The sequence below is a fragment of the Candoia aspera genome, chromosome 3, assembly GCF_035149785.1.
Source record: "Candoia aspera isolate rCanAsp1 chromosome 3, rCanAsp1.hap2, whole genome shotgun sequence".
Lineage (NCBI taxonomy): Eukaryota > Metazoa > Chordata > Lepidosauria > Squamata > Boidae > Candoia > Candoia aspera.
Genome location: NC_086155.1, coordinates 41,328,961 through 41,343,240, shown reverse-complemented (window position 1 = coordinate 41,343,240; position 14,280 = coordinate 41,328,961).

Genomic DNA, 14,280 nt, shown 5'->3' with positions numbered 1-14,280 from the left:
TTAGCAGTCAACACGACTAGGTTTCTATGCTGCACTTCTGTACCATTCAAAACAAATTCAAAACTGCATCGTAGCTCTATAGCACTTGTCCAGAACAGGCTTTTTATTATTTCTAACTTATGAGTTTGTTTCATTTCTCAATTTTCCTTATGGTTATCATCAGACTGACTGCAATATTTCTCCATAATAATGTAAATTCAGGATACACTTTTTATACACAGGCATGGGATAACTTTGAGTATGACTTTTTCCTAAATTATTTTGCATGTCTGGGTGTGTGTGTGTGGGGGGGTGTATCTGTATGTGTGCATGTATGTGAGAGAGAGAGACTATTTGACGTAATAGAAAGAGACATACCAGCAGGAAAACTCCATATATAAGTTTTGCCAAGTTCTGGAATATGGACAATACAATACTTCCTTGTCACATGCAGGTATTGCTTGAGCTGTAAGAGGAAGTCTTTTACCAACAGTTTACTATAAGCTTGCCATTTTGAAGTTGGTTAATAAACTAGTTAATGACGACGATGATGATGATGATACATAGATAATATGTTGTTGTTGTTTATTCGTTTAGTCGCCCCCGACTCCTCGTGACTTCATGGACCAGCCCACGCCAGAGCCTCCTGTCGGTCGTCAACACCCCCAGCTCCCCCAGGGACGAGTCCGTCACCTCTAGAATATCATCCATCCATCTTGCCCTTGGTCGGCCCCTCTTCCTTTTGGCTTCCACTCTCCCTAGCATCAGCATCTTCTCCAGGGTGTCCTGTCTTCTCATTATGTGGCCAAAGTATTTCAGTTTTGCCTTTAATATCATTCCCTCAAGTGAGCAGTCTGGCTTTATTTCCTGGAGGATGGACTGGTTTGATCTTCTTGCAGTCCAAGGCACTCTCAGAATTTTCCTCCAACACCACAGTTCAAAAGCATCGATCTTCCTTCGCTCAGCCTTCCTTATGGTCCAGCTCTCGCAGCCATATGTTACTACAGGGAACACCATTGCTTTAACTATGCGGGCCTTTGTTGTCAGTGTGATGTCTCTGCTCTTAACTATTTTATCGAGATTTGTCATTGCTCTTCTTCCAAGGATTAAGCGTCTTCTGATTTCCTGACTGCAGTCAGCATCTGCAGTAATCTTTGCACCTAGGAATACAAAGTCTTTCACTGCTTCTACATTTTCTCCCTCTATTTGCCAGTTATCAATCAAGCTGGTTGCCATAATCTTGGTTTTTTTGAGGTTTAGCTGCAAACCAGCTTTTGCACTTTCTTCTTTCACCTTCATCATAAGGCTCCTCAGTTCCTCTTCACTTTCAGCCATCAAGGTGGTATCATCTGCATATCTGAGATTGTTAATGTTTCTTCCAGAGATTTTAACTCCAGCCTTGGATTCCTCAAGCCCAGCTTGTCGCATGATGTGTTCTGCATACAAGTTGAATAGGTAGGGTGAGAGTATACAGCCCTGCCGTACTCCTTTCCCAATCTTAAACCAGTCTGTTGTTCCGTGGTCTGTTCTTACTGTTGCTACTTGGTCGTTATACAGATTCTTCAGGAGGCATACAAGATGACTTGGTATCCCCATACCACTAAGAACTTGCCACAATTTGTTATGGTCCACACAGTCAAAGGCTTTAGAATAGTCAATAAAACAGAAATAGATGTTTTTCTGAAACTCCCTGGCTTTTTCCATTATCCAGCGGATATTGGCAATTTGGTCTCTAGTTCCTCTGCCTTTTCTAAACCCAGCTTGTACATCTGGCAATTCTCGCTCCATGAACTGCTGAAGTCTACCTTGCAGGATCTTGAGCATTACCTTACTGGCATGTGAAATGAGTGCCACTGTTCGATAGTTTGAACATTCTTTAGTGTTTCCCTTTTTTGGTATGGGGATATAAGTGGATTTTTTCCAGTCTGATGGCCATTCTTGTGTTTTCCAAATTTGCTGGCATATAGCATGCATTACCTTGACAGCATCATCTTGCAAGATTTTGAACAGTTCAGCTGGGATGCCGTCGTCTCCTGTTGCCTTGTTATTAGCAATGCTTCTTAAGGCCCACTCAACCTCACTCTTCAGGATGTCTGGCTCTAGCTCACCGACCACACCGTCAAAGTTATCCCCGATATTGTTATCCTTCCTATACAGGTTTTCTGTATATTCTTGCCACCTTTTCTTGATCTCTTCTTCTTCTGTTAGGTCCTTGCCATCTTTGTTTTTGATCATACCCATTTTTGCCTGGAATTTACCTCCAATGTTTCTAATTTTCTGGAAGAGGTCTCTTGTCCTTCCTATTCTATTGTCTTCTTCCACTTCCGCGCATTGCTTGTTTAAAAATAATTCCTTATCTCTTCTGGCTAACCTCTGGAATTTTGCATTTAATTGGGCATATCTGCCCCTATCACTGTTGCCTTTTGCTTTCCTTCTTTCTTGGGCTACTTCTAGTGTCTCAGCAGACAGCCATTTTGCCTTCTTGGTTTTCTCTTTCTTTGGGATGTATTTTGTTGCCGCCTCCTGAACAATGCTGCCAACTTCTGTCCAGAGTTCTTCCGGGACCCTATCTACTAAGTCCAGTCCCTTAAATCGATTCTTCACCTCCACTGCATATTCCTTAGGAATATTAGTGAGCTCATATCTAGCTGATCTGTGGGTCTTCCCTAATCTCTTTAGTCTGATCCTAAATTGTGCAAGAAGAAGTTCGTGATCTGAACTACAGTCAGCTCCAGGCCTTGTTTTTACCGACTGTACAGATGTCCGCCACCTTTGGCTGCAAAGGATGTAATCAATCTGATTTCGGTGTTGTCCATCTGGTGAAGTCCATGTATAAAGCCGTCTCTTAGGTTGTTGGAAGAGAGTGTTTGTTATGCAGAGTGAATTGTCTTGGCAAAATTCTATCAGCCTGTGTCCTGCTTCGTTTTGTTCTCCCAGGCCATACTTACCTGTAATTCGAGGTGTCATTTGACTGCCCACCTTAGCATTCCAGTCTCCTGTGATGAAAATAACATCTCTTTTAGGCGTGTTGTCCAGTAGGTGCTGCAGATCCTCATAGAACTGCTCTACTTCAGCTTCTTCAGCATTTGTGGTTGGGGCGTATATTTGGATCACTGTGATGTTAGATGGCTTGCCCTGAATTCGAATTGAGATCATTCTGTCGTTTTTTGGGTTGTATCCAAGCACTGCTTTAGCCACTTTACTATTAATTATGAAGGCTACTCCATTTCTTCTGTGGTCCTCTTGTCCGCAGTAGTAGATCTGGTGGTCATTTGATGTGAAGTGGCCCATTCCAGTCCATTTCAGTTCACTGATGCCCAGAATGTCTATCTTTAATCTTGACATCTCACCAATAACCACATCCAATTTGCCCTGGCTCATAGATCTTACATTCCAGGTTCCGATGGTGTGTTGATCCTTAGAACATCGGATTCGCCGTTCACCACCAGCACCGTCGGCCGCTAGCCGTCCTTTCGGCTTTGAGCTAGCTGCGTCATCACGTCTGGGGCTAGTTGAGCTCATCCTCTGTTCCTCCCCAGTAGCATTTTGACCATCTTCCGACCTGGGGGTCTCATCTTCTGATGGTATACCGACATATCTCTGGTTGTACTGATCCATTTAGTTTTCACGGCAAGAATACTGAGGTGGGTTGCCATTACCTTCCCCAGGGATCGCATTTAGTCTGACCTCTCTGTCATGACCTTCCCGTCTTGGGTGGCCCTTCACGGTTTAGCTCATGGCATCATTGAGGTGCTCAAGCTCCAGCACCACGACAAGGTAACGATCCTTTGCTGAAGATAGATAATATATGCTACTTCAATTTTTTAAATATTTTCTCTTACAGTTGAACTAGAGAAGCTATCATTAATGTTAATTTTAATAAGAATTATTGTTCTTTTCTAAGAAAAATTCTGAGATTATATTTTCCCCCTCACTGCAAAAAAAGAAAGAAAGAAAAGAAAAAGAAAAAGAAAAATCTGAGTACTTACCACATTATTTTTTGTGAAAGCTGGCATTTCTTCCCTGTGATGTTAGTGCCAAAGCATTGTAGAGGATGCAAATATTGATCCCCTCTCCCCAATTTGGCACTAAAGAAACAAAAGTGTAATAGGAAAGAGCTGGATGATGTATCAAACCATATAGTGGCAAAGGCTGAAGGATTTGAACACCCAACATGTTTTAAGCATGAATCCAATGCTACAATCTATTATGTGGGTAGGAAAAAACAGATGCACAGGTATAGGAGAGGTAGTACCTGAGCTGGCAATAATATTTGTGAGAAAGATCTGGGCATCCAGGTAAACCAGTTTAAAGCATGAACCAGAAGTGTGTTGCAGCTACCAAAAGAGCAAATGCAATCTTGGGCTCCATCAACAGAAATATAATGTCAGGGGAAGTGATAATTTTGCTTTGTACTGCATTGATCAGACTATACCTTCAATAATATGTCCAGTTCTGGTCACCAGGATACAAAAAGTTGCTGAAGAACTGAAAATGAATACAGAAAAGAGAAACAAAGATGGTGAAAGGCTTGGAGGCTAAATCCTATGACTAATGGTTAAAGGAACTGGGTATGTTTACCCTAAAGAATAGAAGGCTAAGGTGAGACATGAAAGGAGAAGCCCCAGCATTGCTATAAGCATGCAAGCTGGGATATATAAATGTTGAATAAAACTAGCAAATCCATACATTTTAAAAAAATAATAACAATACGCACAATTCATGACCATCCTTGAGAGATTTGGGGAAGATTTATTTGGTTTTTTTTAAAAATAGGAAAACACCAGCTTCAAACAACAGAATGAAATAGGTTTTTAAACAACTGCATATGCCTATTTCTGAGGAGTTATTACACCTCTTCCATCTTTTTCCTAAATTTCATCTGGAGAACATCACATTGGAGAAGAATATGTTAAATGAAGTTAAGATTTAGGGAAAATGGTAACTGGGGATTTATGATTGACATAAATCAACTGAATGTTATGGGGCATAATTAAGAAAAGGCAGATTTACAACTTTTCCTAGACTGTTGTGAGAAGAAGCTGTACACATGGCAATTGATAAGGAGTAGTGACATTTTTAATTGGAGGAATAAATAGTCTTATTTTCTACTGTAGTCTTGAACTAATCTTTAGCTAATGAAGCTTGTGGCTAAAATCAATCGACACAGAGAGGCTGATTTGCAGTACTCAAAGACTCCAGGGCAGACATACCTATAATACTGCCTTGCAGAATTATGCCTATAGAGACAAACCAAATGTTGCATTATATCAAACAAGGATCAGCAATTAAAGTTTTAAAATGTCACTCACTTTGATTTATATACCCCATAGAAATAAGGTGACTGAACACTACCGTTATCTAGAAATCAGGAAAACTATAGTACTTAATGGCTCCATCTGAGATTTTATGTTTGATTATATCCACGTAACTTTAAGGGGTTTGAAGTTATTTATTTATTAAATAAATTTATATGGCCGCCCAACTCACACATGGCGACTCTGGGCAGCTTACAGAATTAAAATCCATAAAAACAAAGCACACACCCTACGGCAGCAGCAAACACATTCCAATTAACCACTTGATTGGCTCTGAAGCAACCTGGGGTCCCCAGGCCCACTGACAAAACCATGTATTCAGGGTCTTCTGGAAAAGGAACAAGGATCAATTTACAGTTTATTGTCACTTTATACCATATTCATTGCCTTCAGAACTGTTATGGACATCTGTATAACTAAAAATGAACTGTTATGAACATCCAGATTTCAGCTGACCTTTTCAGCAAAAGTAACACTCATATCATTGCCAACTAAATCAATGTGCACAGAATTACATAAACACTTCAGTATTCAGACAAGCACCCTTGTATTATGAATGTTTTCCTGTCTGGACAAATTTAATAATATATACCTAATCAGGTTCTGAACTTTCAGACAAAGCAACCTTTATATCCATTTCCTAGCCACAAAGTATTGTGCAGTTTTGTTTTTCACTGTTAAATGGGTGGGAATTAACTGCATTTTTATAAAAGTAATAAGGAGATTCTTTATTGAATTAATAATATTTGTAACATATTTTAAGACTGAAGTAAACAGATGAAGTATTATAATGGAAGCCTGTTTCCCCTGCTGGAGGGCAAGTGATTGATTTCATTTATCAATTGCTTTGATTCTATTTCAAATTGTTTTAAGAACATATATGCTTATTAATATTGTCAGCACACTAACATTCTATGCTGAGTGTGTGTGTGTGTGTGTGTGTGTGCGTGTGTGCACATTCATTCATTCATTCTTTGGAGGAATCTTCCTCAGACAAACAAACCCCATCCCAATGGTTGTGGATTTAGGCTGATAGACAGGACATACACTCACAATTAAACATGTGTACACAGAACAAGCAAACATGCCCACAGAGCTGAGGGAGATGTAACTGCAGCACTATGAAGATGAAGCAAAATTTGGGACACATCAATAAATAAATCTGATGAGATTGCACAATTTCCTTCCATCACGCAAATATGTCCTTAGAATAATGTGCATACCATTCTTGGGTTACACAATCCATTGATTCTTTATGAATTGATGCCTGTATTTTTTGGTTTAAATTGTTTTTTCCTGACCCAAACTACTTACTATTCTGACATTTCAGTCTTCTGAAGTTCAATGGCTTTTACTTAACTCCAGTGATAAGATCATTTGTATGTATGAATAAGAAGAACTTACCTGAACCTTTTGTGTGTCCCATTACTAATAGTCACTAGATCTCCCTTTTATAAGCTTATAATAATTGAAACACATGAACAGTCATCAAACAACAATGGAGCTAATCTTCAAGCAATTCTGTTTTGTGTCATAGTATCTCTTCTGGGGAAAGTATTTCCCTTATACATACAATAATCATGACTTTCTTGGCAGTTTATTTCCAGCCTGAAGTCATTTCCACACCTTAGAAGTGAAGACTTAATGAGCAGGGAAATTAAAGAGTGAAATTGGTTGGCAGATTCTTCCCTAGCTGAACACAGTGGCAGGATAGCTTTGGCTTTCACAAGGGATGTAAGCACATTTCAGCTTTGTTTATTATCGCCAAGTGTTCCATAATAAAGCCATTGCTTATGGTCTGTTCTATTTTGGTCTGTTACAATTATAATTTTCAAAAACCAAGATTGTCCATCCATGAAAGGAAATGAACAGACAACAGTTCCAATGCATATTCAAATGGATAAAATTAATGTTTGTAATTCTGTCATTATTACAAATGCAGATTTGCATTGTGGAGAATATGTACATGCATGATTTCTTCTGCAACCATTCCACTTTAGTTCCACATATTGTCTCTTAATCACATACAGTGTTGATTTTATGAGGTTCCTGATAATCAATGATCCAGTTATGATTAATCCCAAATCTCTTTGGGTTCATCAGACTTATGGATTTATACACACACAGTGGGGATCTGCAAATTTTCAAAGAGATGTTTCTCTTCATCAGGACTTTTAATCAAACCTCTACTTATAGCAAACCTATGATGCAAAACTGCACCCCATTTTCTTCATGACAGCAGAGTGAACACATTACATCTCTTCATGAGGTAGCCAAAACTTCTGTGCATGATTATGCAAAAGTTGCCTTTAGTTAAAAGGAATAAGAATCAAAGAACAGCTCCATCTTGGCTTTTGTTGCCCTTAATATGTAGTATAGAACATGCAAAACTGCAAAGAAGTACTTTGTTTCAACGAAGTTACATGCAATGCCTCCCTTTGAAACTTCTTTGCAAAAGAATAGAAACACACACATACACACATCTAAAAACAAAGCAAAATGAGACACATTGTTTCATTTTTGCATTACTTCTGGGCCATGAAAAGACAAAGTACATCTCTAAGCCACAAAGTGTCCCACTGAGACAAAGCTAGAATACAAAGGTAGTCCTTGCTTAACTACCATTTGTTTGGCAACCATTCAAAGTTACAGCAGTGCTGAATGAATGGTACTTATGCCAGGTTACCAAAGTTATGGCCATTACAGCACCCACAGTCATGTGATCAAAATTTGGGTGTTTGGCAGCCTGCCCACATTTATGACTTCAAGGGTGCTTCAACTCCCCCACTCACTCCATTTCTGTTCTGCGCAGTGGCACTCCTTGGCAGTGGTGGTGCCAGTGGCACTGGGGCTGAAGTAGAGGCCCGGGCCCTTCAGCAGTCTCAGATGGCTGCCGCAGCTCCCAGGCATCTACTTCAGCCCTAGCACCACCAGCGCCACCACTGCCACTGAGGGATGCTGCCTCAAGCCCCATACCACAGCCAGCCACCCCAGTGCCACAACACAAAGCCCCAGCAACCCCTGCCACCCACAGCTAACCTTTGCTGTTTTCTTACTACTGCTGCTAATGAAGCATGCCTGGCCTGCCCAATGTGAGGCAGCTGCTGGTCATGCCAGGTCTACTTCCGGAGGCCATGCCCACCCGTCTCCAAATCGTATGCTGCCTTCTGGTGATGCTTTTGATGCCTATCAAAAACATCACAAGAAGGCAGTGCATGGTTTTCAGAATTTTGCAACATGATTTTCAATTCAGCAAATACAAACAAAAATATAAAAATTAGAGAAAAATATGCATCTACTAGAGTAAATGCATTTCTCTAAAAAAAAAAAAAAGTTTGCAAAAACTTCACGATAGACAATCCTTAACCTTTTTTTTCCTTTCAGAAAACTTTAGAGCAATTCAGTCTATAAAATATCCATAGTTAAGCTAACAGTAGGACTGTCATGAGTGCCGATGAGCTGAAGACATCAGCACATCGGCACACATGACAAAGACAAGGAAGCAGAAGGAAGGGATACAAAATAAGCATAGCACGCAAAGCCATCATGACACAAAGAGAAGGAAAAGAAGACAAAGACAAGGCGAATCACGAGGCACACCCAAGCTATTAGCAGGAGCGCCACGGAGATCGCCCAGCGGACAGCAATCATCGGCTGAAGGAGGAGACCGATGATGGGCGATCCCGGGGCACCCGCAGGGGCCCCGCAACCCTACACCTACCGGCACGAAAGAATGCAGGACAAAGGGCAGGTGACGTAACCTAAGGAGAGGGGGCGCTGACCGGCGCGGGGTATTTAAACCCCGCACCGGCGCGCTCCCTTCACTCTCAGCTTTTTTCTACAACTGACACTACGTGATGAATAAAACAGAACCTGCTTCAACTGAACCAGTGTCTGTGCTTTACTCAGCGGTAGGCAGTGCATGACAAGGACTTAACTCAAGATATTTATGGTAAAGAACTCATAATACTCCAACTCTTCTCTCCCACATCCACATCTTTTATACTTAAAACAATATTTATTTTGCCATCGTGCTATAAAAAGCGATGACCACTGCATGCCTTAACATGCCAGAACATGTGCTAAACCAGCTTATTAGTAAAATTGGAGTCAGAGCAGGGAAGTTGGAAAAGGTAGATTGTATCTAGTAGTTGGAAGAACATTAAAGGATCATCTGAATAGTCCTCCTAGTTTGTTCAGATAGTTGATAGTGATTCCTGATGTAGTGTGATGACTTCATTGCCTTCAAGTCTACAAACAGCAATAGCTTTAATTACTACATAACATTTAATATACAATAATACTTCATAGATAGCTATCACTGTATTATGTATTCACATTTTCCAATGAAGATAATGAAATATGTAGTGCAATCTTAAAATGAAAGTCTCAATGAATTCAGCATAATTCATAGCAAACTTGGGCTGAGTGTATACCCTGCACATCAAAGCCTGATTCTATATCCATTAGAGATTACTATCCCAAAATGCCACATTGGGAGAAAATTGAACTGCCACTTTAACATGCATTAAAATTCATAAAAGTATAGGGCATCAGTTTAGAAACATTTTGTTTATTCGTTCAGTCACTTCCTATTCTTTGTGACTTCATGGACCAGCCCACACCAGAGCTTCCTGTCAGTTGTCGCCAACCCCAGCTCCCCCAAGGTCAAATCCGTCACCTCTAGAATGTCATCCAACCATCTTGCCCTTGGACGGCCCCTCTTCCTTTTGCCCTCCACTCTCCCTAGCATCAGCACCTTCTCCAGGGTGTCCTGTCTTCTCATTATGTGGCCAAAGTACTTCAGTTTTGCCTTTAATATCATTCTCTCAAGTGAGCAGTCTGGCTTTATTTCCTGGAGGATGGACTGGTTTGATCTTCTTGCAGTCCAAGGCACTCTCAGAATTTTCCTCCAACACCACAGTTCCAAAGCATCTATCTTCCTTCTCTCAGCCTTCCTTATGGTCCAGCTCTCGCAGCCATATGTTACTATGGGGAACACCATTGCTTTAACTATGCGGACCTTTGTTGTCAGTGTGATGTCTCTGCTCTTAACTATTTTATCAAGTTTTGTCTTTGCTCTCCTCCCAAGAATTAAACAACTTCTGATTTCCTGGCTGCAGTCAGTGTCTGCAAGTAATCTTCGCACCTAGAAATACAAGGTCTGTCACTGCCTCTACATTTTCTCCCTCTATTTGCCAGTTATCAATCAAGCTGGTTGCCATAATCTTGGGGTTTTTTGAGGTTTAGCTGCAACCCAGCTTTTGCGCTTTCTTCTTTTGCCTTCGTCATAAGGCTCCTCAGTTCCTCCTTGCTTTCAGCCATCAAAGTGGTATCATCTGCATATCTGAGATTGTTAATGTTTCTTCCAGCAATTTTAACCCCAGCCTTGGATTCATCAAGCTCAGCACATTGCATGATGTGTTCTGTGTACAAGTTGAATAGGTAGTTCAATAAGTTCAAGGTGAATAGGTAGAAACATAGCTTCTCTTTTTATAGAAATGCTCATGTGCCTGTGTGTTCGTGTGTGCATCTCTCTCTCTCTCTGTGTATTTATGCATGTTAATAGAAGACATGGATACTATATGAAGAATTAAAACCATACCTAGTGCAATGCTGTTATAGCCAGAAAAGCCCATTAATAACCAGGAATTTCCATTTTTTCCTCCATTTCCTGCCATATGCTCTTATTATGTGCAACATTTCCAGTATGTATAGATTTAGCATTATGCAAAATGATAATCAAATTGCCACATTTTTCAGATGAGTGCCTAAGGTCACATCATTACTTTGTACTCAGCTCAAGGGATTTGTTTCTTTTGCCTTTTAGAGGAAAATCTGAGATGAGAATTAAGCTATAGTTTATTGTCTCATCAAACCACAGTGGACAAATAAGTTGCACTGATTAGAAGAGTTGAAAATGGCAAAAAAGCTGTAATTTACTGTGTAGTTCTGGCATTTCATAACTGTCACTGGTATTAAATTATACATTGTAAAATCTTTTGTATTTTTGACTCATTTTGTGCTGGGAATCATTTACTGTAGAATTTAACTGCTAATGCTTTTACACCAAATACAAAATATAAATCAAAATTAAAGAAAAATTACTGGATCACTCTAATTCAGGCTGAGTTCATATAGTGGTTTTTCCCTCTATTACATCGGCACAGCAGCTGTTCAGTTACAATATTTTGTAGATGTCTGGTTGTCATTGTGGCAGATCCTTTTGCAAAACGTACTGCTTAACCAATTATTCTCTTAGCCATATAAAAAAGAACAACAATATTTAAAGTCAAGAGAAGAACTGGTGGCAGACGGATATAATTTTCAATGTTTTCTTTATTTACAGTTATTAGAAAGATTTAAAGGAGACAAACTTGCAAGATGATGCTGTCAAGGTAATGCATGCTATATGCTAGCAAATTTGGAAAACACAAGAATGGCCATCAGACTGGAAAAAATCAACTTATATCCCCATACCAAAAAAGGGAAACACTAAAGAATGTTCAAACTATCGAACAGTGGCACTCATTTCACATGCCAGTAAGGTAATGCTCAAGATCCTGCAAGGTAGACTTCAGCAATTCATGGAGCGAGAATTGCCAGATGTACAAGCTGGGTTTAGAAAAGGCAGAGGAACTAGGGACCAAATTGCCAATATCCGCTGGATAATGGAAAAAGCCAGGGAGTTTCAGAAAAAACATCTATTTCTGTTTTATTGACTATTCTAAAGCCTTTGACTGTGTGGACCATAACAAATTGTGGCAAGTTCTTAGTGGTATGGGGACACCAAGTCATCTTGTCTGCCTCCTGAAGAATCTGTATAACGACCAGGTAGCGACAGTAAGAACAGACCACGGAACAACGGACTGGTTTAAGATTGGGAAAGGAGTACGGCAGGGCTGTATACTCTCACCCTACCTATTCAACTTGTATGCAGAACACATCATGCGACAAGCTGGGCTTGAGGAATCCAAGGCTGGAGTTAAAATCTCTGGAAGAAACATTAACAATCTCAGTTATGCAGACGATACCACTTTGATGGCTGAAAGCGAAGAGGAACTGAGGAGCCTTATGATGAAGGTGAAAGAAGAAAGTGCAAAAGCTGGCTTGCAGCTAAACCTCAAAAAAACCAAGAATATGGCAACCAGCTTGATTGATAACTGGCAAATAGAGGGAGAAAATGTAGAAGCAGTGAAAGACTTTGTATTTCTAGGTGCGAAGATTACTGCAGATGCTGACTGCAGTCAGGAAATGAGAAGACGCTTAATCCTTGGGAGAAGAGCAATGACAAATCTTGATAAAATAGTTAAGAGCAGAGACATCACACTGACAACAAAGGTCCACATAGTTAAAGCAATGGTATTCCCCATAGTAACATATGGCTGCAAGAGCTGGACCATAAGGAAGGCTGAGCGAAGGAAGATCGATGCTTTTGAACTGTGGTGTTGGAGGAAAATTCTGAGAGTGCCTTGGACTGCAAGAAGTTCAAACCAGTCCATCCTCCAGGAAATAAAGGCAGACTGCTCACTTGAGGGAATGATATTAAAGGCAAAACTGAAATACTTTGGCCACCTAATGAGAAGACAGGACACCCTGGAGAAGGTGCTGATGCTAGGGAGAGTGGAGGGCAAAAGGAAGAGGGGCCGACCAAGGGCAAGATGGATGGATGATACTCTAGAGGTGACGGACTTGTCCCTGGGGGAGCTGGGGGTGTTGACGACCGACAGGAAGCTCTGGTGTGGGCTGGTCCATGAAGTCATGAAGAGTCAGAAGTGACTAAACTAATAAACAACAAAAGGAGACAAAGGAATTTATGTTTCTGAACATTGTAAGACTGAGTTTGAAATAGAATTGTGTACAAACGATGAACATGAAATTGCTAAATTGTATAAACTTTTATTGAAATCTGAAACAGAAGAACAAGTGAAAGAATGTATCATAAAGTGGGCTAATTTTTTTGGTTATAATATACAGATAAAAAAATGGGAAAATGTGTGGCTGAAAGAAATGAAATTTACCCTATGTTACAAACTTAAAGGGAATTTTTACAAAATGATGTGCCTTGGTCTATGTCACTAGAGAAATTGTCTAGAATGTAGAAAGGCACTTCAAATACATGTTGGAAATGTGAACAAGAAGGGACATTTTATCATGCTTAGTGGACATGTAAAAAAGCTAGAAAATTTTGGATTCAAATACATACACAGAGGATTTTAAAGATTAATATACAATTGAGACCAGAGGTCTTCTTTTTGGGACTGATGGACATACAGTTGGAAAAAGGTCATGGAACTTTGTTTTTATGTATAGTAACTAAAGTGAGATTATTGCATGCACAAAGATGAAAAGATTCGGTACTACCCACAATGGAGGAATGGCTGGTGAAGATGATGAAACTTGCTGAGATGGCTAAATTGACTTCTATGAACAGAGAAAAGACAGTATCTATGTTTATTGCTGACTGGAAACCTGGTATTTTTGCATAAAGCAGAAAAAATGAACTTACGATTTATAGTTTTGGTGATTAGACAGGAAAGATTATAGAAATAAGAGAGTTATGTTGTAAACATAGAGGAAAAGTAAGAGTATAATTGTACTTATAACTGCTGTAAAGAAAATCAGAAGCTACTTCTTTGTATCTTTTTTCTTTCTTTTTTCTTTTCCTTTTCCTTTTTCCCTTTCTTACACTGTTAGCTTTCTCTTTGATTTCTTTTTCTTTTCTTTTTCTTACTTTATATTAGTTTGTACTAATATCAGAGACATCTTCCTGTTTCAAAGCCTATCTCAGATGGAAAACATGGATCAAAGTTCAGGTGACTAAAACTTCAAGAATTCCCATTTCCCATCATTTTCCTATTCCCACTCTTATTATCCTATTTCCCATAATTATCCTCCTTCCCGCTTTTCCTTCCTTCCTTCCAGCAACACAGAATGTGGGATTATAACAGTGAGCGGGAAAAGGAAAAGGTGAGTATTTTTC